The sequence below is a fragment of the Tupaia chinensis genome, unplaced genomic scaffold, assembly GCF_000334495.1.
Source record: "Tupaia chinensis unplaced genomic scaffold, TupChi_1.0 Scaffold144952_1, whole genome shotgun sequence".
Taxonomy (NCBI): Eukaryota; Metazoa; Chordata; class Mammalia; order Scandentia; family Tupaiidae; genus Tupaia; species Tupaia belangeri.
This window is the reverse complement of record NW_006204812.1, coordinates 2764071-2787239: the sequence shown is the minus strand read 5'-3', so window position 1 is coordinate 2787239 and position 23169 is coordinate 2764071. Positions and strand designations below refer to the sequence as shown.

The following is a 23169-nucleotide window of genomic DNA, read 5'->3' as shown; positions in this document are numbered from 1 at the left end:
CGAATCTTTATGAACAAAACCACTTCAGCTAGGACAGAGGTCTGTTCTGGATCTGGGGTATGGTTGGAGATCTGGGACTTCAACCTGACAACCTCTGTGGGGATATTTGCTGCCTTCTCATTCAGCACCGAAAGGGGTGGGAGTTCAGGTAGGAAGAAAAGTGTTCATAGGTGGAGACTACAAGAGACAAAGGGAAAGACTCACAGTCTGGGCTAGAGCCTGTTCTTTATTAAAGAAAATGGGCTAATTGAATCTCTTCAAGGTATTTTGAGCATAAGTTGCTCAGTCTGATACAGAACATGGTCAGAGGCTGTAAAAGATGTTTGCTTTGCTCTAAACGTCAGATACTATCAGGTCTCTGAAATTCAGTGGTCGTAGAAGCATTAGATGGTTACAAAGGATGAAACAAGTGTAATAGAAATACCTGACTTTTTTTTCTTTTTAAAGTTTGCTTACTTTTTTTCACGAGAGAGAGTCACCATCTCCCTACAGGGTCCTGCAGCTGTAAGTCACTCCCAGCCTTCAGTCAGCCCTGGATCACAGATAAACATATGCATGGCATACTCAGGGAGGTCTCTGGTCTTGAACTGGGAAACTTCTCAAGAAGGGTTGTGGTGCAGAGTGCCATGTTAATATTTTACCAATGCACCACCCTCTGGCCCTGGAACTACTTGTTCGTGGGTCCACATTCTGTTGACTGATATGATGAGAAAGCCTGCTTTGCAGTGAAGTCTTGAAGGCGAGGTAGGATTTAGGAGAGGCGATGTTATATTAGGGTAGCGGAAAAAATAAAGACATGAAGGCGAAATGAATGTGGTATGTTTGTAGTGTACTACTAAGCTAATTTATTTATTTTGTTTTGTTTTTAAATTATTTATTATTATTATTTTTAAGTTTTTAAGTTTCTTATAGGGCACATGCACTCATCAGAGAGAGACAGAGAGAGGGAGACAGAGAGAAAGAAAGAACGAAAGCGTAAAGCAACTTACCAGGTCTGGGACTCAAACCACAGTTGGGTATGTGGGAGTCTAGCACCTTAATCACCACACCACCTGCTGGCCCCATTATCAAGCTAATTTGGATAGGCTTTTCCTTTGTCCTATTTTCCAAAGAAATGTTTCCAGTTTTAAAATATTCCAATCCCTTGGCCCATTAAGAATATTTCCTGTGTCTATGAACCCACAATGTTCTTTAGGATATTTTATCTTTGTGCATAAGGTGTGAGTTTATGGCTTTCTTTTCATGAATTCTTCAAGGGAGGAACTGAGGCTCATTCCTTATTTTATAATCAGTAGTGAGAATGAAAAGGAATCTTTGATGGATGACTCTGTTTTCCTTCAGCCATGATTACTTTTGAGCCTGGATTTATTGACATTATTGGCTTCTCCAAATCTGCATGCCCTCTTTCTTCTCTGCTCCATGCACTTTCATTGACCAACATTCCTCTACAAACGGGTTATCTGAACTGCAAAACTCTCAAAGCAGGGTGAGTTTCAGGTTCCCTGTGATTCAGTACACTCTCAGTCTATAAGTTCATGTAAATTCAGCACTAGAATGCCATAGGTACATGAGATTATAGACTCACATTGAACTAGAAAAATAAAACTTTTAGAAACACATGGCATACCTCATTCTATACTGATGCAAATGAATTTTTGGCCCTAAATATGGAACTTTGTGCATTTATTAGTGTCCAGTTTTACCTTATTGGCTTAGAATGACATTATGAGCTTTCACACGGATTTTCTTTTCTTTTTCTTTTTTTTTTTTTTTTGGAGAGGTTTTCGCTATAGGGCGCGTGCGTTCACCAGACAGAGAGAGAGAGACATAGAGACAGAAAGCGAGAAATCACCCCCTAGGGGTGATGGTCACGCCGCAGTCCCTTCTCCTCCATTCTCCTCTTGGGGTCTTGGGCACGCACGCACATGCGCCCAGTGTGAGTTTTAAGCCACCGGGTCCGGGACATGAACCATGGTCGACTACGTGGGAGTCCAGTGACATAGCCATTATGCTAACTGCTGGTCCCCTCTTTTCTTTTTCTTTAATTGTCAGAGGGCATGGATACTCTCCAGAGACAGAGTTAGAGAACTAGAGAGGGAGAAAGCACAGCCATTGGGAAGTGTCACGCCGCAGCCCGTCCCCCTCCATCTCGCTACCCTGTCAGAATCTGGGGCATGCACGCACATGCACGTCTTGTGTTTTCAAGCCAGTGGGCCTGAAATTTGAACCATGGTTGGCCATGTGGGATTTGGCTCCCTTAGTCACTAGCCTATGGGGATGGCCCTCAAGCTTATTTTTATTTTTTGAAAAGGTTTTTGCTATAGGGAGCGTGCACTCGCCAGAGAGACAGAGAGACAGAAAACAAGAAATCATCCCCCAGGGGGATCTTATTATTCACTAATGGTCACTGCAATCTCACTTTGCAATCGGCAATAATTTATGGTCTGCTATTTCCACAGTATATCTCTATATCTCCTCTCTTTTTGAAAACTCAGACCATATATAAGACCATGTATTTCTCATGTTTCCTGGTATATCTGTGCTCCAGAGCTTGTCAAATATATGTACATTTTGGGGTGGGGGGTTGTGTATAGGGAGTAACCCTGTACCTTGTGATTAAGGGAAGCCAGTTCCCACATGGCCTACCGTGGTTTGATTTCCAGCCTAGTGGGGCATAGGTGTGTGTGGTCAGTATCCTGACAGGATGAAGGAAGAAATGGAGGAGAAAGGATTGTAGAATGATCATGCCCAACTGGGGTGTTTTGTTTTGTTTTTGCTTTTTTTTTTTTTAATCTCTCTCTGGTAAGCACATGTGATGTAGTGATATAGTTAACTGATAAAATAACATGTTGAACATGATAAAAACATTGATATGATAATATTTTAGTTCAGGGTCAAGAATTCTGGATGTTCCATCTAGTTTTGTAGCCTTTGTCAAAATATCTAAATTTCTTCGATTTTAGCTTCCTTTATACAAAATGAGAGCGTTAATAATAGCTTCTAATGCTCCGTTTAGTCTTAAAATTGTGTATTATATGCTTAGCTGCCATAGATGGCAAGGAAGTCTTTTCTAACCTCCTTTTTATCTATAGGACAGGGATCTGCCACTCGTGTGGAACTGAATCCACATTAAATCTACTACTTTCAAGAATTTTAGTTGGAACTGCTCTCTCCCTTATGTAGAGGGCAGAGCAAGTTTAAGAAAGAGGAAATGCTATTCCTCAGCCTGGGCTTACCTGCCAATCAAAAAGACCATTTGGGGATTTGATGCAAAGTTATTTCTGGTTGATGACTCCACATGCCAGAATTCTCACTGATATTTTTAAATCTCTGCAATAAAGTCCCAGTAGAAGAAACCACAAGATGAATTACACATGCTTATAGATCTGTCTCTGACAAACTTCAGGGTTTTTATTCATCTTCATAATTTCAGCACTCAGTGTCCCAGCAAATCTTTGGGGAGTCGAATTGAAAAGAAAAACAATGATCTCAACCTCACAAGTGGTACAGACCTGGGGTTAAATATATTGTTTTTCTAATTGGTGGCAGAGGAAAAAAAATGTTTCCTAAATCCTCTACAGCAGTTATTTTCCCTTCAATTCCCTTAGGCTTTGGTTGATGAACTATTTTCTAAAAAATTTCTTTTGGAGATGCCTTTTCATTTACTGAAAAGAACTAATTGTTTTTCACAGCTATATATAAAAATACAGTGTGTGCAACTCACCACTCAGTATCGAGGCTTAGGAAAATACTGTTCTCAAGGCGCTGCCTATTCTGAGGAAATTTGCTTTTATAAAGTGCTCTCACAGCAGAGCTGTCCTTAGTTAAGCAACCATTTATGTACGCTAACCAAATCAGCTCGATTACTCACATCCTATAAATCATCAGGATGGACAAACCAAAATCCCTGTCTTTTTTTTTTTAGAAAAAAAAAATAATTCTATTTGTTACTCTTATTTATTTTAAAATATGGAACGCTTCACGAATTTGCATGTCAGCCTTGCACAGGAGCCATGCTAATCTCCTCTGTATCGTTCCAGTTTGGGTGTATGTACTGCCAAAGTGACACTGGTACTATTATTTTTTAATTTGGCCAGAGAGAGCGTGAAAAGGAAAGCAAGAAAGCAAACTGCCAGGTCCAGGACCTGAACTGTGGTCGGCCATGTGGGAGTCCAGTGCCTTAACCACCATGCCACCTGCCAGGCCCTGGTTTAGCTTTTGATCTAAAGATTATTTTGCAGAAGTTTAGGTTTTTATTTCCAAGGGACTAGGATAGTTTTCTTTATCATTCTGCAATACATTTTAGGTACTATTACACTGTGAATAGATAATTTATGATTATAACTAACATTTTGCTTGTAAGCATATTGAAACCCTATAAGGAGAGCATGTTCTGTATAAAGGACAAAATTTTATGTCATTTATTTGATTTAATATATTAACTGTATTAGTCTAATACTATATTCAGCACTTTGATTTAATTGAACTGTGAAATATGTAATACATATTAGTCTCCCACTAAGACTATTACTCTTTTATCTTACCAGTTGTGTCTTAGTCTGTTTTGCATTGCTAATAGCAATACCTGCACTTGAGTAATTCTACCATATAAATAAGATAGAAGTTTACAAACTCATGATTCTGTTAGCAGCAACATCCAAAGTCCTAGGCCTATAGCATCATGCAGGGAAGAGAAGAGAGAGGGATAGAGATAGGGAGAGAAAGGAAGAGAGAGAGAGAGAGAGCAATCCTGATCGATCTCTCTTTTATAACAACCAGTTATTGAGAGAAATAGCTCTTTTTCAGGAGAGCTGGAATTCACTGGGTCTCGTGAGACCTCATCTATCTATTCATAAGTCTGTCACCTCCAGGATGCAATCACTAGAACCCCATCGCTGCCCACTAAGCCTTACTCTGCAGCAATCACAAAGGAATTAAGTTTTCACTTAATACTTTTACAGCCCAGTCAATACAATTAAGCCCGACACATAAATTTCTGGGGGACAAATTCGAACCGTAGCAGGTATTTCTAAGTCTTTTCTTACATGCTTCAGGTTATTGAATTCAGAACTCAGATTCATGACAGCTGTATCTTTATTGTCATTTATCCCTTAGAGTAAATTTTCTTTTTCAGAGTTAATGCTTTTTGTTTTTGTTTTTAAGATCATGGTCTGTTATATCTCAAATGTATCTGCAACTATTTGCCCATCTCTTTATTATCATCTGTGGAGGATCTTCCGGACATAGACTGTCTTCTCGCTCCTCTATATCTGGCTGCCCTCCACTCTTACCCTCCAGGAGTAGGCTCTGGCTAAAGTTGGTATCTGAAGAAAACACATCCCCCTAGTAATGAGGTATGGAAAGCAGGCACTGATCATAAAACTGTAAGGGTCTGAGGAAACTAATGTCCACAGGGACCCCAGCTTGTTTTGATCTAACCACTGTAAAACTGCTGCAGTGCCATTCTGAGAAACGGGCTCCTACCAAAGGCTATCTACCAGTAAGCACCTCCTGTAATTCAAATCAACCCATGTTTTTGCTGGCTGGGCCTGTGAGTGATTTCTTTAAAGACCAGGTAAACGTTAGCTCAACTCTCAGATTCAGGGTTACTGCATTACATTATCCCTTTTGGTATTTTTATTTTGCTATGATTCTTGGGCAATTTGCACTTTTTTTTTTTAAGTCTCAGTTTTGAAGCCAGCAGACGGTGTGGTGGTTGAAGGGCTGGACTTCCATGTGGGTCATCTCAATTTGAGTCCTGGACCTGGAAGCTTGAAAATCACACCAATCACATGAGCGTGTGTGCCCAAAATCTTGAGAGGAAAATAGAGAAAAGAGGATTGCAGCATGGCCATCCTCCCTGGGGGGGGGGGGATTTCTTACTTTCCCTCTCACTGTCTGTCTCTGCCTGTCTGTCTGTCTCTCTCTATCTCTCCATCCCCCTGATGAGTGTGCATACCTCATGGCAAAACAACAACACAAAAATCTCCATTTTGCCATTCAGCCTATTTTCATTTATTTTGATAATAGGTGTGATTTTACTTGTTTACTAATGTTTAAAAATCTAATAAACTGTGCAGAAAATTGTACAAATGATAAGTGTAAAATTCAATGAATTATTTTAAAGTGAGTATTCCCATGCAGCTACCACTCAGGTTCAGATATATCACTCAGTGGAACTGCCTTCATGTCTTGCCATCTGAATGTCATCATTCAACCTCTCTTCCCACAGCTTAGTTTCCTTGACTTTGAAGTTCATATCATTATATCTGGATGCTTTTATTCATTTTCTTTTTGTGGGATTCATCCATACTATTGCAAGAAGCAAGTTAGTAGTTTCATTGCTGTATGATGTTTTATTGTCTGATTATTACGAAACCTATTTATCTGTTCTACTGTTCATGGGCATTCCATCATTTAAGTTTTTTCTAGTTGTTAAAAATAACACTGATATAATCACTAATGTACATGTTTTTCAGTGTACATCCTTTTTGGTATAGATAAGGGAAATGGGAGGGAGGATCATTGGATAAATGAATAGCTAGAGAGAGATGTAATAGATCTTTAGTGCACTTGTTAATGTTTTAATGAAATCCTTGATACTTCACATTTGTCCAGAGAGAGTGCCATATTTTCTTAGAGACATGACTAGAAACATGTCATTTATTCCCAGACTTTGATAGTGTCTGGGTTAAAAGGCTCAGACTCTCTTTGGTTCATATATTCTCCTAACTCTTTAGAGGTATCAAATGGAAGACCAAGATGTTTACTAGGGCCTTTATTCTTGGTGTGCCCTGGACTCCAATTTTGTCTCCTTGGTGCAAAGATACTGCCAAAAACTTAGATCTAGATTCAGTGCTACTTTTTATCCTCCTAATTCCTACCCTGTGCAGCTTCGAATTCAACAAATGCCTCATGGAGGAAGATCACCAGCACTGAGCTAGTGTCCCTACACCTCTGTCCACTGGATTCTTTTTTTTTTTTTTGGAGAGGTTTTTGCTACAGGGCACGTGTGCACACTAGACAGAGATAGAGAGACAGAAAGTGAGAAGTCACACCCCGGGGGTATGGCCACGCCACAATCCCTTCTCCTCCATTCTCCTCTCGGGATCTTGGGCACACATGCACATGTGCCCGTGCCCAGCATGAGTTTAAGCTCCTGGATCCGGGACTTGAACCATGATTGGCTACGTGGGAGTTCAGTGACATAGTCCTTGTGCTAGCTGCCAGTCACTCCACTGGATTCTTGACCTCCATATTCTGCCATCCTTTGTAAACCCCAAGTCTGATGAATCTTTCACTTGTTTTATAATTGACTAAATATTGTTTGCTTAACTGTGGTCTTCTCCTTTTGCCCCCAGTTATTAGAGAAGACTCTGAGGAGAAAATGAGCTTATTTTCTCACATTTTCTCTTGGATTCTCAAATGCCCATGCATCATCAGCTCATTTACTTTCATATAGATTATATTTTTCCTATTATACCCATAGTTACCACAATTGTTGTTCTTGACAGAAACAACTGGAATGGAAAAGTTCAAGTTCGACCTATATTTTGCTTTCTGTTTTTATGCCTTTTTTAAGAGGATTTCTTAAACTTCTTACTCTTGTTTAAATTTTATCCTCTATTATTTTCTCTTTTAACTTGAAAATTATATATTTCATTTTGATTATAGTAGTAGTTTCTTTTATATTTTAAACACACATACCTAAGCTTCAAGTTCTATATTTCTTAATGTCAAGAAAAAGAACATTTCTAGAACTATACCCTTATGAAATCTTCAAAAAAATCCCTTATTCTATTGCCTTTAAAAATCACTTATAACAATACATTTCATTTTCTTTTAGTTAAGATTTGTTTCCCCTGACTGGAGGCGTATCATTTTTTTATATATAAATACACAAACATCACCAATTTTTGAAAGATCTGAGCCTTCTGTTGTTTGTTTCTTTTACTTTCCCAGCTTACTTGACTATTGTACTGTGCAGTGTATATATTAACCTTATTGTCAGTTTAACATATTAAGTTAACCTATTAAGTTATCATTTATTTTTGGTCTAGTGCTGGTTTATTCCTAACTTAAATGAGCCATCAGGTATGACAGGCCAACTCCCTCTCAGTTGTAGTCAGGGAAAGCAAACAAGATCTCAAAAATTTTTAAAGGAAAAGTTAACATGAAAGAAATATTGAACTTAGTCACTGCATTCAAGGAACCTATAACTATTTAGGCAAATACAGCTAGAATCATTAGTTTCCTCCCCAGTATCCATTCACCCCTTTTTCTTGACAATCAGAAACCCAGCCTCAGTTGTCTCACAGTGGTCTTGTGATATAATTATTCTACTGAGATAGAAGGGAAGTCTGTTGGATATTTTGGAAAGATGTTTGCTTTTTAGAACCAATGCAAATGAAGACGACTGGCATAGTGTCCCCTCTTGTCCCACCCTGGTATAAACACAAATTTTGAGGTGGCACCAGCCATCTTGAATCCTTAATGTAGTAAGAAAAATGTTAACTGAGACCAGCAGATGGCATAATGGTTATGTCACTGGACTCCCACATAGTAAACCACAGTTTGAATCCTGGACCCAGTTGCTTAAAACTCATGCCAGGAGCATGTGCATGTGTGCCCAAAATCCCAAGAGGAGATGGAGGAGAAAGGATTGTGGCATGGCCATCACCCCTGAGAGGTGAATTCTCACTTTCTGTCTCTCTGTCTCTCCAGCAAGCACATACGTCCTATAGCAAAAATCTCTCTAAAAAAAAAAAAAAACAAACAAAAAAAACAGAAAAGAAAAAAAGGAAAGAAAACTGTTTACAAAATCACAGGAAAGACAGCCCAGAAATGCACAATGTGCTTCTAAACAAATACCAGCAGCCCCCATCTGTTGTTTTCCTATTATAAAAAAATAAATCTCAATTTTCTGAATCCACTGTAAGTCAAGTTTCCAATAGACATATAGCTACCTGATATGTTGGAGATAATTAAATTTAAATAACCACATAGTACATATCATGGTGAAGAGCAGAATATGTGGTCTGGATGAAATAGTTGAGCTCTCCCTGACTTGCTCACATGCAGGACAGTCTCTATGCCTCTCTATAAGAATGCTTTCTCTTCCCTGGGTTTCTGCACACCTGCACTGCTTAAAACTTACTAGACTTTGTAACTATCTTATTTGTCTTTCCTTCTAGAAACTAGGATCAGGCTGGGAAGAACCTTTTATAGGTATACTGCAAACAGACTTCTGTTTGAATCTTTGAGGAGAGCACATTGAGAAATTTCTTTTCCCTAATGAATGATTACAGTGAAACACAAATGGTCAAAACTGGGTAGAGTGTGTGCCTCCAGACAGTTTCGTCATGGTAACCAAGAACTCTGACTAAACACTGCTAAGAATGGAGAAATTCAATTCAGGAAAATAAATGAATAAAAGAACTTCATAATCCCTGCAACTTCATTTTCCCCCCAGCCCTATTTAATCCTGGAATCTCAGTATTGATAGCACAAGAGGAATTAGCTTTAAGTACTAAGCTATTTAAGTAGATTAATTTACCTTAACTTAATGTAATTTTTAACCCACAACAATATTAGGCTTTGCTGAACATTTCAAGGAAAACAAATGCAAAAAACTGGACACAGATGCCTTGCTCTTTGTGCTGGAAAGTTCTATGTTAATCACCATGACAATCACCATGATGATAAGAAATGACCAGAAAATTGTCCCATAAAGTCTATTTTGGAACTACAACGAAGCCTAATTCATTTGGAAACACTTTTAATGGAAATGAAATTTATGGGAAAGAAGTCAATACTAATTCCTTTGTACTTTCCATTCATGTATACCATGACGTTTCTCATTTTTGTACCTTGTGTTCCTTCATTAATTTATTATTTTGAGCATGTAAATATATTAGACACTACTTTTCCCAAACAAATTTCCTTCCTCCAGTTTCCATCTCATACCTCCTAACTCTGCCTTCTCATGCAATATGTGCATTGATCAGATCTCTTTAAATTTCAAGTGGAAGAAACCCAAGTTGAGGTTGCTTAAGCATAAAAATAGATTTTTATGGCTCACCTAATATAAAAAAACTAAGTATATTCATGGCATATATATATATATGAGTTGGAGGCTCTACACTCACTACAATGTATTTCCCAAGCCTTCTGCTATTCTTCTCACACGGGTTTCTGAGTGTCATTAGTTTATTTTCCAGAATTCTTAGTGATTGCTTCTGGGCTAGACTAAGCCACCATAGAAAATTTTTGCTAACTATTTTATGTGGAGCAGGTGGGTAAAGTTTCAGGTGCTGTTGAGTTTAACACATATTGTCATAGAACGGCTGGTTCACCTAACTGTGAGAGGCAATAGCCAGACCTTACTGCTTGTCCTGCAAACATGGCTGTCCTGCTTCATTGTCTCCGGCTCTTAAATCAGGTGTATGCTTAGCTCCGTAAAGAAGGGAATCCGCTTTTTCTGCAAGTCATCCACATCACCAAAGTTGAAGGTTTAGGAGCCATAAAAAGTCGATAAGGGCTCCTTTTTATTACCATGGGTTCTGGCATATTCCATGGTTCCTGTTTGTTATCTCTCTCTTGAACTTCAAATTTTATTTTTTTTCTTCTGGACTCCCTGCCATGTGGACTTCAGACTGTAGCAGTATAGACAGAAGGAAATGTCACACACAGAGTGCTTAATCAGATTGTAATCTCATAGTGACCACCCTGTAATTAACCTCTTAGTCTATATTACTCCAACAGGTTCTGATTCTCTAATTAAATACCAATTGATAAATGCACATATGAACTTTTTTTAAAGAAGGAATAATGTTTTATTTTCAATGCTTGTTCAATGAATGAATGAGCAAACGTGATGAGTAATGTTATTCTTGGTACACAACATTCATTTATTCACTTGTTCATTTATACTGTATTCTCCAGTCTATCCATTCATACCTTTTTCTACCCATACGACTAAGCACCATTTTTAAAAGATTCATGAAAGCCACTGTAAATAATGCCCAGGACTCTCTTACACGCACCTGCACTCAAGTGGAAGATGACAGAAGAAGTAGGTCAATAACATTCTGCAACTGACTCCTAACATGGGGAAATGAAGACTCACTTTTCCAGCTGAAAGTACTGGAGAATTTTAGGCTGATGAAAAGTAATTACCTGGGCAATGAAGCAGCATGAAGCACTATAAATGGCTGCATTAGAACACTGATTGGGAGTCAGCTAATTTCTCTGGTGAATGTTTCTGGGAAATCTCAGCTGAAATATAACAAAATTTAGGGCAATTTTCTTCCCTTCCTCTAAGCAATATCTTTCTTAGCGATCTTTTATTTATCTATTTTTTTCTATGTCTCTTGTCAAACTAGATATGTGCTTGATCAGATTCATCCATCTATGCCCTGCTTAACTCCCTCGCTATGCCATCGCTGCAAGTGTTTGCAATGATGCGAGTCTTGGTTCTGTGTACCACTGGACCGTAGTTCGTGCAGAAACTCTGTAAGGCTCAAGGTCATGGCATCTGAGAGATGAGAGTCAGTGTGCTGCTGTCTTTCTCCTTTCCTCGTATGCCAAGTCCTATTCACTCTTCTTTCACTCTTCGAACGGCTCTCTCTTGCTGAGCACAGTGGAAAAATGCCACTGCCCTAAGAATATCCTTATCCCACGTTCTCTTCAGAGATCTCTCCTACTTCCTACAGCTCATGATATCTTTCTCTGACTTTCAGGCACATACCTTTGAGTAAAACTGCCAGAAGCAAATGTCATTCTTTTCCTTTTATCAGTATCTTTCAGAGTTTGCACAAGTGGCTTGCGTCTCAACTACTGCTGAGCAGTAGAGAGAGCACAGGAGGATTTTACATAGAGAGAACATTTCAACTGCAGAGAGACCCCGCAAGTCTGTGAAACACGATTCCAGGTGTGCAGCCTGGGGAGCTTGTGCTAAGCATGGAAATGAAGTTGTGCCAAGGTGAGTGGTTGCTTTTTTTGAACAACGGTTCTCATTTCTGGGTTAAAGAGGAGTTAGGCTGACTTCACTGAATTTGGTATTCATTAGATAAATACTGGATTTCTACTCTGTTGGGGGGACATAGGAAAGAGTTCATCCTTGACCTCATGATGAGTAGTCTAGAAGGAAAGATAATTAGAATTTGACTAAAAAGACAATTAAGATAGTCACAAAGTCTAGTAAGTTTTAAGCAGTGCAGAGAGCGTAACTAGCATGGGAAGGTTGGGGAGAACTAAGTGGACCCTGTTTTAGTTGGTTACTGTGGCTGGCTTCTACAAGGAGGTGAAGGTTAGCTGAGGCGTTGTGATGGTGGAATCATGTGAAGAACATTTGTCTCAGGTGTTCTTTGTCTCCTTTTGAGCTTAGGTATGAGACATACAATATGGATTTGTTTAGGACTTTCTGGGACTTGGCTATGCATTCTGTCTTCTGTTCCATCTGGTAGGCCAGCTGCTGATAGCCAGAAAGCTGTAACTAAGTGTGAATTCTATTTGTTCAAAAGACAATACTCTTTATTGTTAATAATGATGTATTGTGGACCTAGTGGGTGCAAGTCACTTAGCTGGCACATTGATAAATGCGCCCGGAGGTACAAAGTTCAGATACTGAGCTCAAGAAATGACCTTGAATATTCCATATAAAAGGAAAACGGACCAGGATATCTTTGAGAAGTAAAAATCTGTGATTCATTAGGGCTGATGAATAAAAGAAGATGCTTTCCTAAGACCTACACCACTCAATGTGAAAAACTATACAATATTATCATGGATTTGTGATTTCTCATAGGTAACTTTTAATTCAATGTATGTATAATAACTGACTACTCAGTACCTACTATGATAGACATTTGAAAGGAGAGCAAATCTAAGATCATATTTGTATCTTTGAAAGACTTATTAATGCACTTTATTAATGGCAACTTATTCAGCAGAAGTGTAATATTACACATATATGGCTTCTCTTAGAAACTTATAAATTCACACACCCATTTATTTTCTGTGATGTCTCTACACAGCCATCTTATCTTCCCTGTCCCCACTACTTTTTAACTTCAAAGTAAAATTATTGTTCAGAGTCCCTAGCATTACAAAGCAGTGTGCATGCTGTGACATTCATCGCCTGAACACAATAGGCCTTTGCGGCAGAAAATACTGAATAAATAGAAAGTCAGTGAGAAGGGAAATAAAGTGTTTATTAGACGCTATTGAATGAACAGACATAAAGGAAGCAAATCAGTGAAAACTGTCTGAACCAAGTACCATGATAGCACTAGGTCTTAAATACTCTCTGCTCCACCGATACAGATTGTGTGTGTGTGTTAAAGCAGGCACACACATGTACACACCAGCAAACACAACTTTAAGAACATTTTAGGTCATTGGCTCTTTCCTAGAATTTATTGATGCTCATGGGAGAATGTTTGGTTTACTGTACATGGGCTTTGGAGATGGATGAACCTGTTTTCAAATGACATCTCTGTCAACTGGTTGGATATTCTTCAGGAGAAATCTGTATTCCATGTACCTCGGTTTCCTCATTGTGAAGTGAGTACAGCAATGGCTAATCCGCAGGAGTAGTTTGAGGAAGAGCCCCTGCCCCACAGTTAGTGGGCTTAGACAGTGGCCATTGTAATGGCGAATCAAGAGATGGGAATCTTGGAAGATGTTAGACTACTTTAACTGTGAATTTCACTTAAAACAAACATTTTAAAAAGCTAGATAAAATTTAACAATGCTATTAAAATACTTCAAATATATAGATAACCTCTCATAACAATGAAATGCCTGAGGACTTCATCTAGAAGTGAAGCGGGGGCTGAAATTAAGAGTAGTGAAGATACGAGCTGATGTTTTTGGCATCTAGGGCAAGAGACAGAAGTGTGAACAACTGGAAAGTTGAGGGCAAGTCATTAATTTTGGCTTTTAAAGCCCCAAATAGAGAAGTCAATAAGTCTCCAGTCTTGAGAGAAATAGATATTTTGCACTAATTCTCCTTCATAGACTCTTATAGCCTTCCCATTTTATAAAGCTGATTGAAAGTAAATGCAAGAAAAAGACAAACAAATACTAGCTATCTTAGAAGTTGGAAATAAGTGAGGAAGTGCCAAGAAGATTTGGTGAAAATCTGTTGGAGAATGCAGATGCTTTCCCTCACTCCATGACTTTGGGCAGCTAAGCCACTGGCACTTCAAAAGTTCTAGGGTTTATTCTCTACACATGGTGAAATGGGGATCCAAGCAGTCATGGGATGGAAAGGATTATGTACCAAAACCATGCCGAATCTGAGTCCCTAGCACACTCTTCCATTTTGGTTTGAGAACCATGTCCTCGCCAAGGCAGAAGATTGGAAACCTTTCCCCTAAGTCACTTTTAAAACCCTACAGGAAAGGCAGGAAGATACAGGGAGGTAGGATGGAGGGCTGATTCCCCAAAAGTGACCACCCAGATTATGCTATGTAAAATAGTCAATACCATGTCCTGTCCCATCAGTGTTTCTGATCAGTTTTATAGTGTTTCACTCCCTTGCTCTTAATTATGAGAAGACATAAAGACTTTCTAGATGTTCAGAAGATTCTCCAACAAGGAACAAAGACACTAAAATACATAGAAACCGGCAACATGGAGGAAAGAGATTACGAAGGAGTAGAGAAAAAGGAAAAGGAAACTATAATTAGTATACTCAAAGAGAAGATATTGCATCCTTGAAAGTAGGATACTTACAACAAAAAAGTAACATGGAGTTAGCACAGAATAAAAGAAAACAATACATATTTTCAGAAAAATGAACCATGAGACATTTTACCAAACTTTTATGGAAACTATTAAGTAGATATACTCAAGAAATAATATCTTTCAAAAAGCAGATGATGTAGAATGCAAAAATGGTGAGCAAGTAAATTAGTAAACCTGAGGTTAATCTATATGTATTAATTTGTTTAAAGACAGGAGAGAAAATGACTAATTTTATGATATGAAAATAAATCGAGATTATATTACTGGAAAATGACTACAAGAAAGCTGGAAAGACGTCTTTGCATCCATCATTCAGGAGGAAGGTAATGATGTGATTGACTTTAAATTTTGGTAAGCATGTGTGCTACAGAAAGGAAAAGAAAAAAACAAAAAAATTAAATTAGTAAATGGGAACAAGAGAAATATAATATAATAAAACAGAAAAAGGAAATTAAAGCCAAACTGAAGCAAAGAGAAATGGTAAATGAGAACAGAACAGAATGGAATAAATTCCACACACAAACACACTTAAGTGTGTATATGTGTATGTATATACTTATATATTTACATTCATACCTGTGTGTATATACACATGCACACACCCATTAATCATAGTACATACTCAATAGATTTGACATGTTAAAATCACCTGTTCACCAGTCACTGCCATGTTCTTCAATGCTGCAGCTACATGAAAAGTTCTTGGATTCCTGTGCTAAGTCTCCCTATTCGTGCTGGGCACATGTGCATGCCTGTGATCCTGGCTGGCTAATGCTAGGGGTAGATCACTACATGAAGACGCTGTTGGGGGTGTCTGTCTGTCTGTGTTCCTTTTTCTCATGGAAGAAATAAAAGAAAAAAATAAAAACGTCATCTGAGTTCAGCCATGGTATAAAGGTTATAGCAGCTGGATTCCACATGGCCAACCACAAGGCGTGAGTCCCAGACCTCATGACTTGAGAAACAAACCAGGTGTGTGTGTGTGTGTGTGTGTGTGTGTATGTGTGCGCAAAATCCCAGATGGAGGGAAAAATGGAGGAGAGGGGATTGTGGCATGACCATTCCCCATGGGGGGTGCCTTCTGACTTTCTCTCTCTCTTTCTCTGGCGAGCTTACAAACCCTCTGGCAAATATAAAAAATTACCTTTAAAAGGCAGACAATAACCTAGAATTTTGAAGAACAAAAAGGGTCAAGATCAATGTTAGATAATATACCCATTAAATTTACGGAAATTTACAGATCTATAAAACTACATTTTGGAAAATTTATGTGGAAATAAGCAGCTTTACACGTATGAGAAAAAATGGACATAATTATTCTGGAGAGTAATTTGACAGTGTGTAGTAATAATAATGTATATGCCTGATATCCTAACAGTCCCAACTATTCCTAAAGTGTATTCTCTAGAGAAATGCCCACACTTGCATAAAATATACCTTGTCATACTATTCACTGCAAAATGCTGGTAATAGCAAAACATTGAAAGAACCTAACTCATTGTGTTGGTCAGTTTTTGACTGCTATAACTGAATCCCAGATTGGGTAAGTTATGAATAGAGATATTTATTCAACTCACAGTTCTGGAGGCTGAGAAGTCCAATAAAACGGTGCTACTACTTGGGAAGGGTTTTGTCTTATGGTGGAAATGCAAGCAAGTATGTAAGAGGGAACAGTAAAGGACGGTAAAAACAAGCCCACCCCCAAAATAACTAGCCCACCCCAGCGATAATGACATTGATTTTTCTGCCTCTCAACACTGCTGCATTGGAGATTGTTTTGAACACATGAATCTCTGGGAGACAAATTTAAACCACAGTACTGGTTCACAGTTCAATAAATAAATAAACTGACTTGTTTATATATTGGAGTCCTCCATTGTCATTAAAATGCATGATCTATATCTGTATGAATCAAAAGAGACATAATTTGAGATTTGATAGTGGCAAAATCATGGGTAATACTTTCAAGTGTTCAGCAGAATAGTACATGTGTTATATACATTATATAATGTGTATAATATTACACATAAAATACAGTAAAAGCACAGGACAGCGAAGGATACACAGTTCAACCATGGAAGAGGTGGGGAGATAGGTATTTCTTCATTTCTAAAAGGTATCTTTCTCTTAGAACAAAAAGAAAAGCTGAAGACATTTGCTAGAATGTAAGTGTCTTTTTCGTGTTGGTATTAGATGTACAAAGGGCTATGATATATTTATGGTAGTCTATGTTTAAATGTTTAAATTTTTAAAAATTGTATAAGTGAATTAAAACATAGGTGGGTGGAAATGGCATCTTTGGATCCCTGTAAATTTTAGTTTAAGCCTATTTGTTACACTATTTCACAAGGGTGTAATTAAAATTAAAAGTGTCTAATGACACTTCCTTTGCGATGTTACTCTACATAATAAGAAGGATTGCCTTTATAAAAATAACGTAGGAAAGCTTAGTATAGATGTTATTGGCAAAACAACAAATTAGTTCTAGAAGTAAGAATTCAGAGACACAAGATTTTCTGAGTGTGATCTAGAATCCTTTCCTAACATGTTTTGTTAAGAGATACTTTAAGGGTAAATATTAATATCACTTATGCATTTATTGATGGCTCGGTTCCCAAAGAGTACATTTTAAAATATTCTGCATAGGAATGTACTCTTGAATTAACCACACTCTTCCGAAGATTGTTTTTATAAAAGAGAGAAAGGGATGCAGGTTTTAGTGTTTGTGCTAAACCCCATCACCATGACTGCCGTATTTGTTTGTCATCCTAGCATCTCCCAGTCCTTACTAGATTTGTTATAGTCTACTCAGTGAGAAATAAGAGGACATTCAGACATAGCCAAATTTATTGGAGTTTATTGATGAAGCCGGCGGCCTAAGGGGGTACTCATGTCTCTCAAAAACCCGCAGCCCTGAGTGAAAGGAGAAAGGAGCTTATATAGGCCAAAAATTCGCAGATGATTTACAAGGGCACAGGAACAAAGTGAAGGGGCATCAGGAGAGATGGGGGCAGGATTTTCTATCTTCAAAGCAAAAAGCCAGTTACAGAAGCAAAGCAAGCAGGTTAATCATTCCTGAGGGCATGGTCTGATCACAATGGAGTTTCAATGGTCTTCATGGCTCAGGGCAAGGGGTCTGGCTGATTGCATCATTGAGGAACATTTTAGGGTGGTTAGGAGGAGTGGGGTTAAAAGACAATAGGAATGTTAATTACTCTGTTTACTCTAAGGCACAGAGGAGAAGGCAAGTTTCCAGTCAGAGGACTCTAATAGTTTGTAATGGAGGCGCTCCTTTAAGATGGGGTCGCTCCTGCTTCATTCCCCGCTTCATTCCCCGCTTTTCTTGGAGGTGCTCCTCCAAGACGGGGTCATGCCTGCTTCAGGTTCTTAAAGCAAAAGTTGGAAATGATGGCTCTGCATTAGGAGAACTAGTGAGGTGAGAGTATCCTTCTTTGTAACTTCATAGCACTCTGAAAGGAGATCTATCATAGCAGTGACCACAGGCTGTAAATGTGCTTTGTCTCATTTTCCATTTATTGTGTCTTACGTATTACATTGATTCAAAAAAGCCTTTTTATATGAAACAAGTATTTATCTATATTTAACAATATATAGTCTAGGGACAAATAAGATACAGTATCATTCACCAGCGGTATATAGTTTAGTGCAGTCATTCTCAAACTTAGCTGCAGACTAAATATCTTGAGTAATGTGTGTATATATATATGTGTGTGTATGTGTATGTAAGCATATATATGTGTGTGTGTGTGTGTGTGTGTGTCTTTTACCTCCCTGTTTTAAAGTTCATCCAGGTTTGAGAAAATTAACAAAATAGGAACTAGGTAAAAATTGGCATGCATTGTTAATCCGCGTTGCAGTGTAGGATGTCTGTTAAAGGCTGATCTCTGTGACACCGATGATACGCATCCATGTGACTTTTATGCAGATGAAATAGACCGCATTACCCTACATTGGGGACTGCTTCGCAGGCAGTGACTCATCTGTAGCATTGCACAGGGTTCTGAGGATAAGAGAGCATCTACTTCAAATTCTTGCTTCAAGTGAGACAATTTTTCAAAAACCCCAGGCCAGTGACTTTTCTTTTCTTTTAGTCCTTACAATTCTGCAGTGATCATCTCTTTCCTGTAGCTGGGGGTTTCTCCACCAATTGCGAGAATCTGAAAAATAAGCCAGTGGGATTCAACCTGAACGATGGCATCTTCCCACCCGGATCTGGATAACACAGATGCCATTACTTCTTGATGCCTCACCTCATTGTTTGCTCTTCTCCCTATTGTCCTCCAGGTCTATCCTTTTGGAATCCTTCTAGCATAGTCAGGCTACCTGCCTCTTACTCCCATTCTTCTTTCCTAACTTTCAAAGACCAGCATATTTTAAAACAGGAGTGACTCCTGGGATTTTTGAATTCTTTATAGAGACTGTATGATAGGACCCATTTGTTGATTTGCTGATTGGGGCATGGCTGACCAAAAGATCAGCTGGGTTTCAATCTGTTTCCTTCCCAAGTTCAGTCATAGAAATGCTCCCTCTCTTGCCTCTCCCTTCCTTGCTCCCCTGCTTCCTTTTCTTTGTTTTTCCTTCTTTTCTCCATCTTTCCTTTTCTCCTCCCTTAGTCTCTTCCTTCTTTTCTTCTTCTTTCTTTCCTCCTCCCCCCTCACCTGTGTCTTTCTTTCTCTCTCTCTTCTCTTACTCTTTCTTTGTCACTTTCTTATTTACTGTGTGCCTAATGGGTAGCATGAAATGGGACAAGTAATCAAATGCCCATTCTCCATGCAGGGCCCATATCCGTGCCTGCAGAGGCTGCGCACTGCACAATTCAGGGGGGTCCTTCACTAAGATCTTTATGTGAACAGTGTCCTGGAGGTGCAGGATGCAGTATCCATGTTTGCAGTCTGTGGGAGGGACTCAAACCAGCTCTGTATCAGGGAACAGGTCTAAAAAATTCAGATGCCTTGCATTCTCACAATTTCCCCTATTTATAGCTTCCTAAAGGATCCAATGCTCAGCTATGTACTACATTTGCTTTTCCAAAGGACTTCAAATGCTATGTGCTCATTCTGTATTAGAATCCTGTAACAATAGAATGGAGGGGCAGGAGAGGTTTGAAAATCATCTGGTATATTCTCCAGAATACTATTCTAAAAATAAAGTCACTGTTGTAAATTGCAATGACTATCCGTTTTCTTAAGTTATAAAATCACAGTGCTTGGACCCATGTGCCTATTTCTCATCAGGGTGTTGTGTCACTACATTAAATGTAGGTTTATTGGCCATTTTGAAATCTTGAAATAAAAGCTATAATATGGATATAAAACCATTTCTCTCTGAAACAAGAAATAACATAAATGTGATGGAGTTCCCATAACTACAATGACAGCTTAATGTGGAAGGTGTGTCCTTAAGTTATTTTATAATAGATTAACATTGAACCTAGATTCTCTACAATTTCTTTTTAAGTATTAAGAACTGACCCTAATTTTGACTAGATACTTCATTAATATTCATTTGTATATAATTGCCTTAATTCCAGTGATAATGACTTCAGCTACCAACTGTTTGATTGATGGGTCTTGCGTTTTCTCTGGGAAGGAGCTAAGATATAAAAATCACACCATTCATGCATGCCTGGTATTTTTAGCTGCCTTTAATTACTAACCAGCTAAATAAGCATGCAAACCACGCTGTGATTGATAGGATCTCTTGGTTGAAGTGATTTTTTTTCCCTCAGAATTTGGAAGATGCTTGAATCAATTGAATACTAAAAATAACCACTGAAAGCTGAATCTTCCAGAATCAGGATGCTCTTGAATAAAAGCATCTAACAAGAAGGAGGGATTAACCTGCAGTCTTTAAGGCATTTTGACTGGAGAAAGAAGTAACAGGAAGTTCTTGTTGAGTGCAGCAGTGGGAAGTGAAAGAAAAAGCCAGTAAAATGCCAAATCTTTATTTACTGAAGACATGCTAAGTAGCATCTTGCCAGAAACAAAAGGCAATGTGAAGTTCAAGTCGATGGGGGCAAAGAAAATAACAAAACAAGGGTACAAAATGTGCAATTGAGCTTTTGACCTATGGCTGAGAAGAACACGTTTCAGCTCGGAACCCTGTCTGCCCTGGATGGATGATAGCTTTTCCCCGTATCATAACCCAATGCTGGTGAGTGAAATGTTCAGCAATGGGATCTTTGGAGATATTGCCTGTGTGAAAACAAACATGTTTTCAAACAAAGCACACTGTAATAAAAAACAATGATATTATTATTAATAGTAATAAAACAAAAGCATCAGCAATCAGAAAAAAAAAATCACATATTACGTCTGAAAAAGACTGCGCTAGCCAAGAATCTGCTTAGTAGGAAATATTTCCAGACACTTTCTTTGTAAATAATAAGCAGCATTATCCTGAAGAAACATGGTAATTAGGATGATATCACTCTGAAAATATTTTTTACTGTATTGAATATCTAGCATCTGATAGACTGAGAAGTTGGCTTTCTTTCGGTTCTTCCTGTATTTCTTTGTTACTTCTCCACCGACTGACTCTTGTTTATTACTGGCATCTCCCCTGCATTTTGGCTACGGTCCTAGACTCCGGTGTCATATCCAAGCCCAAAATCTCCAAAATAGCCATCACACTGTAATATTCTTTCCTTCAACCATTTAAAACTTCTGTCCATATGGTGCCTTTATAAGGGAGATGAAGAAAGCAATCCGATGATTTAAATCAATACACTGGCTTGTCTTTCTTCTTCAACAATATCTGGATTTTAAAAGAAAATATTTTATAATATCTCTGAATCTGCATGGATTCATTTGAGAGACACAAGAGGCTGTGGACAGAAGTCTGACTGCTTTTCCTATTTTTCCAAAATCTTTTCAAAAGGGGACTGGGGTAGTCATGCCCACAAACATTAACAGACCATTTACTTTCTATTAACAGGATTCTTCCGACCTCCTGTCCCTGGCATAGTATCTTTGAGATGTATATTTTCAACCAATTAGTGTATTCTTTTGCTTATGCCTTCCCAAGACACAGAACTTCCCTTTTCCTTGAGATGTAGATTAAGCCTTTCTTTAACTAAGACAGGGATCTTCCCTTCCAATCCAGACCTAAGAATTTGTGGAACCCCCCTATAACCTACAAGCCCCCCCCTTCTACATGTCCCGCCTTTTTGGGCCAGACCAATGGGAAATCTTTTAATTAAATGTTGTGTGTCAATCTCAAAAGCAAATAAAAGGAAGCTCTGTGCATGATCACCCCGAGAAAAGGCATGTATGCCTCTTCTCCGGGCCTAGGTCACTCACAGTTGGCTTGGAAATAAACCGCATTAATTATTAATTATTAATTTTACAGTTGGTTATATTTTTTCTGTCTACAAGGCAATACAAATTTAAAAAATATGAAGTTATTTTTCCATCAAATATATCACCTAAATGACTCAACTAATAATGTAGGAAAGAAGAAGCGATAGAGGGAAGATAGTGTTCTAATGTAATCATGTCCACTTAATATTTATCAGTTCTTTATTTGTTCAAGGCTGGGGGTATACAGTAGGTTTTTGGGAATCTCTGCAAGGGCTGGTGGTGGGTATAGGGGCTAAGTGGTAAAGGTTTCAATGATTATCCCCTTTAGTGGGTTCCAGCTGATACCTATTGACTATCTTCTCATTCCTGATTAAAAGTGTGTGGGGAGGGGGCACCGTAGGGGGTCAATGGCTGTCTTTTTCTTGTTTCCAAGAAACTGTGAATATAGATTTGTGGTGGTGGTAAAGAAAATAAAATTTGGGGTCACTGGAAAAGTCATAAATGCATTTTTGCATAGAAAAACATGGAAAAAAAGCATCATCACTTTTCCGACAAATCAATAAAAGCAAAACAAACAGCAAAAATAAAACTGCATTTATGATGATCTGCACGTTTAATTTTCTTTTTTTTTTGGAGAGGTTTTTGCTATAGGGTGCATGCGCTCGCCAGACAGAGAGAGACAGAGAGACAGAAAGCGAGAAATCACCCCCCGGGGGGGATGGCCACCCCACAGTCCTTTCTCCTCCATTCTCCTCTCGGGATCTTGGGCACACACACACACGCCCAGCATGAGTTTTAAACCACCGGGTCCAGGATGCGAACCACGGTCGACTAGGTGGGAGTCCAGTGACATAACCATTACGCTAACTGCTGGTCCCTGCATGTATAATTTTCAAAGCTTGGTTCTCAGGAGGCTGCCCCAGGAAAATAGTCTCAAGCCCTGCTCATTTTGCCCACAGGAGAAAGGTTTGTCCCAGAGACCTCTCAGCAGCGGCTTTATTCACCAGGCGTTTGCAAGAACTGCCCCTTCAGCTGTGTTTCTTCTGTGTAGTGAAAATAGTCCTACTTTCTCTTTCTCTATAGCATATACTGA

The 23169-nt window shown here is 38.6% G+C and overlaps 1 long non-coding RNA gene and 1 other non-coding gene across 2 annotated transcripts in view; one reads left to right on the top strand and one right to left on the bottom strand.

Moving 5' to 3' along the window:
- Positions 1-3963: 3963 nt before the first annotated feature.
- On the bottom strand, positions 3964-4066 carry LOC114005933 (U6 spliceosomal RNA). Its single transcript, XR_003547726.1, has one exon. It is a non-coding gene; the product is annotated as a U6 spliceosomal RNA (small nuclear RNA).
- Positions 4067-11803: 7737 nt separating this feature from the next.
- LOC114005925 (uncharacterized) overlaps positions 11804-23169 on the top strand; it is a 32664-nt gene continuing 21298 nt past the window's right edge. Inside the window, exons 1-2 of the long non-coding RNA XR_003547713.1 lie at positions 11804-11983; positions 14964-15077. This is a non-coding gene — a long non-coding RNA (uncharacterized LOC114005925). The remainder of the gene's footprint in view (positions 11984-14963; positions 15078-23169) is intronic.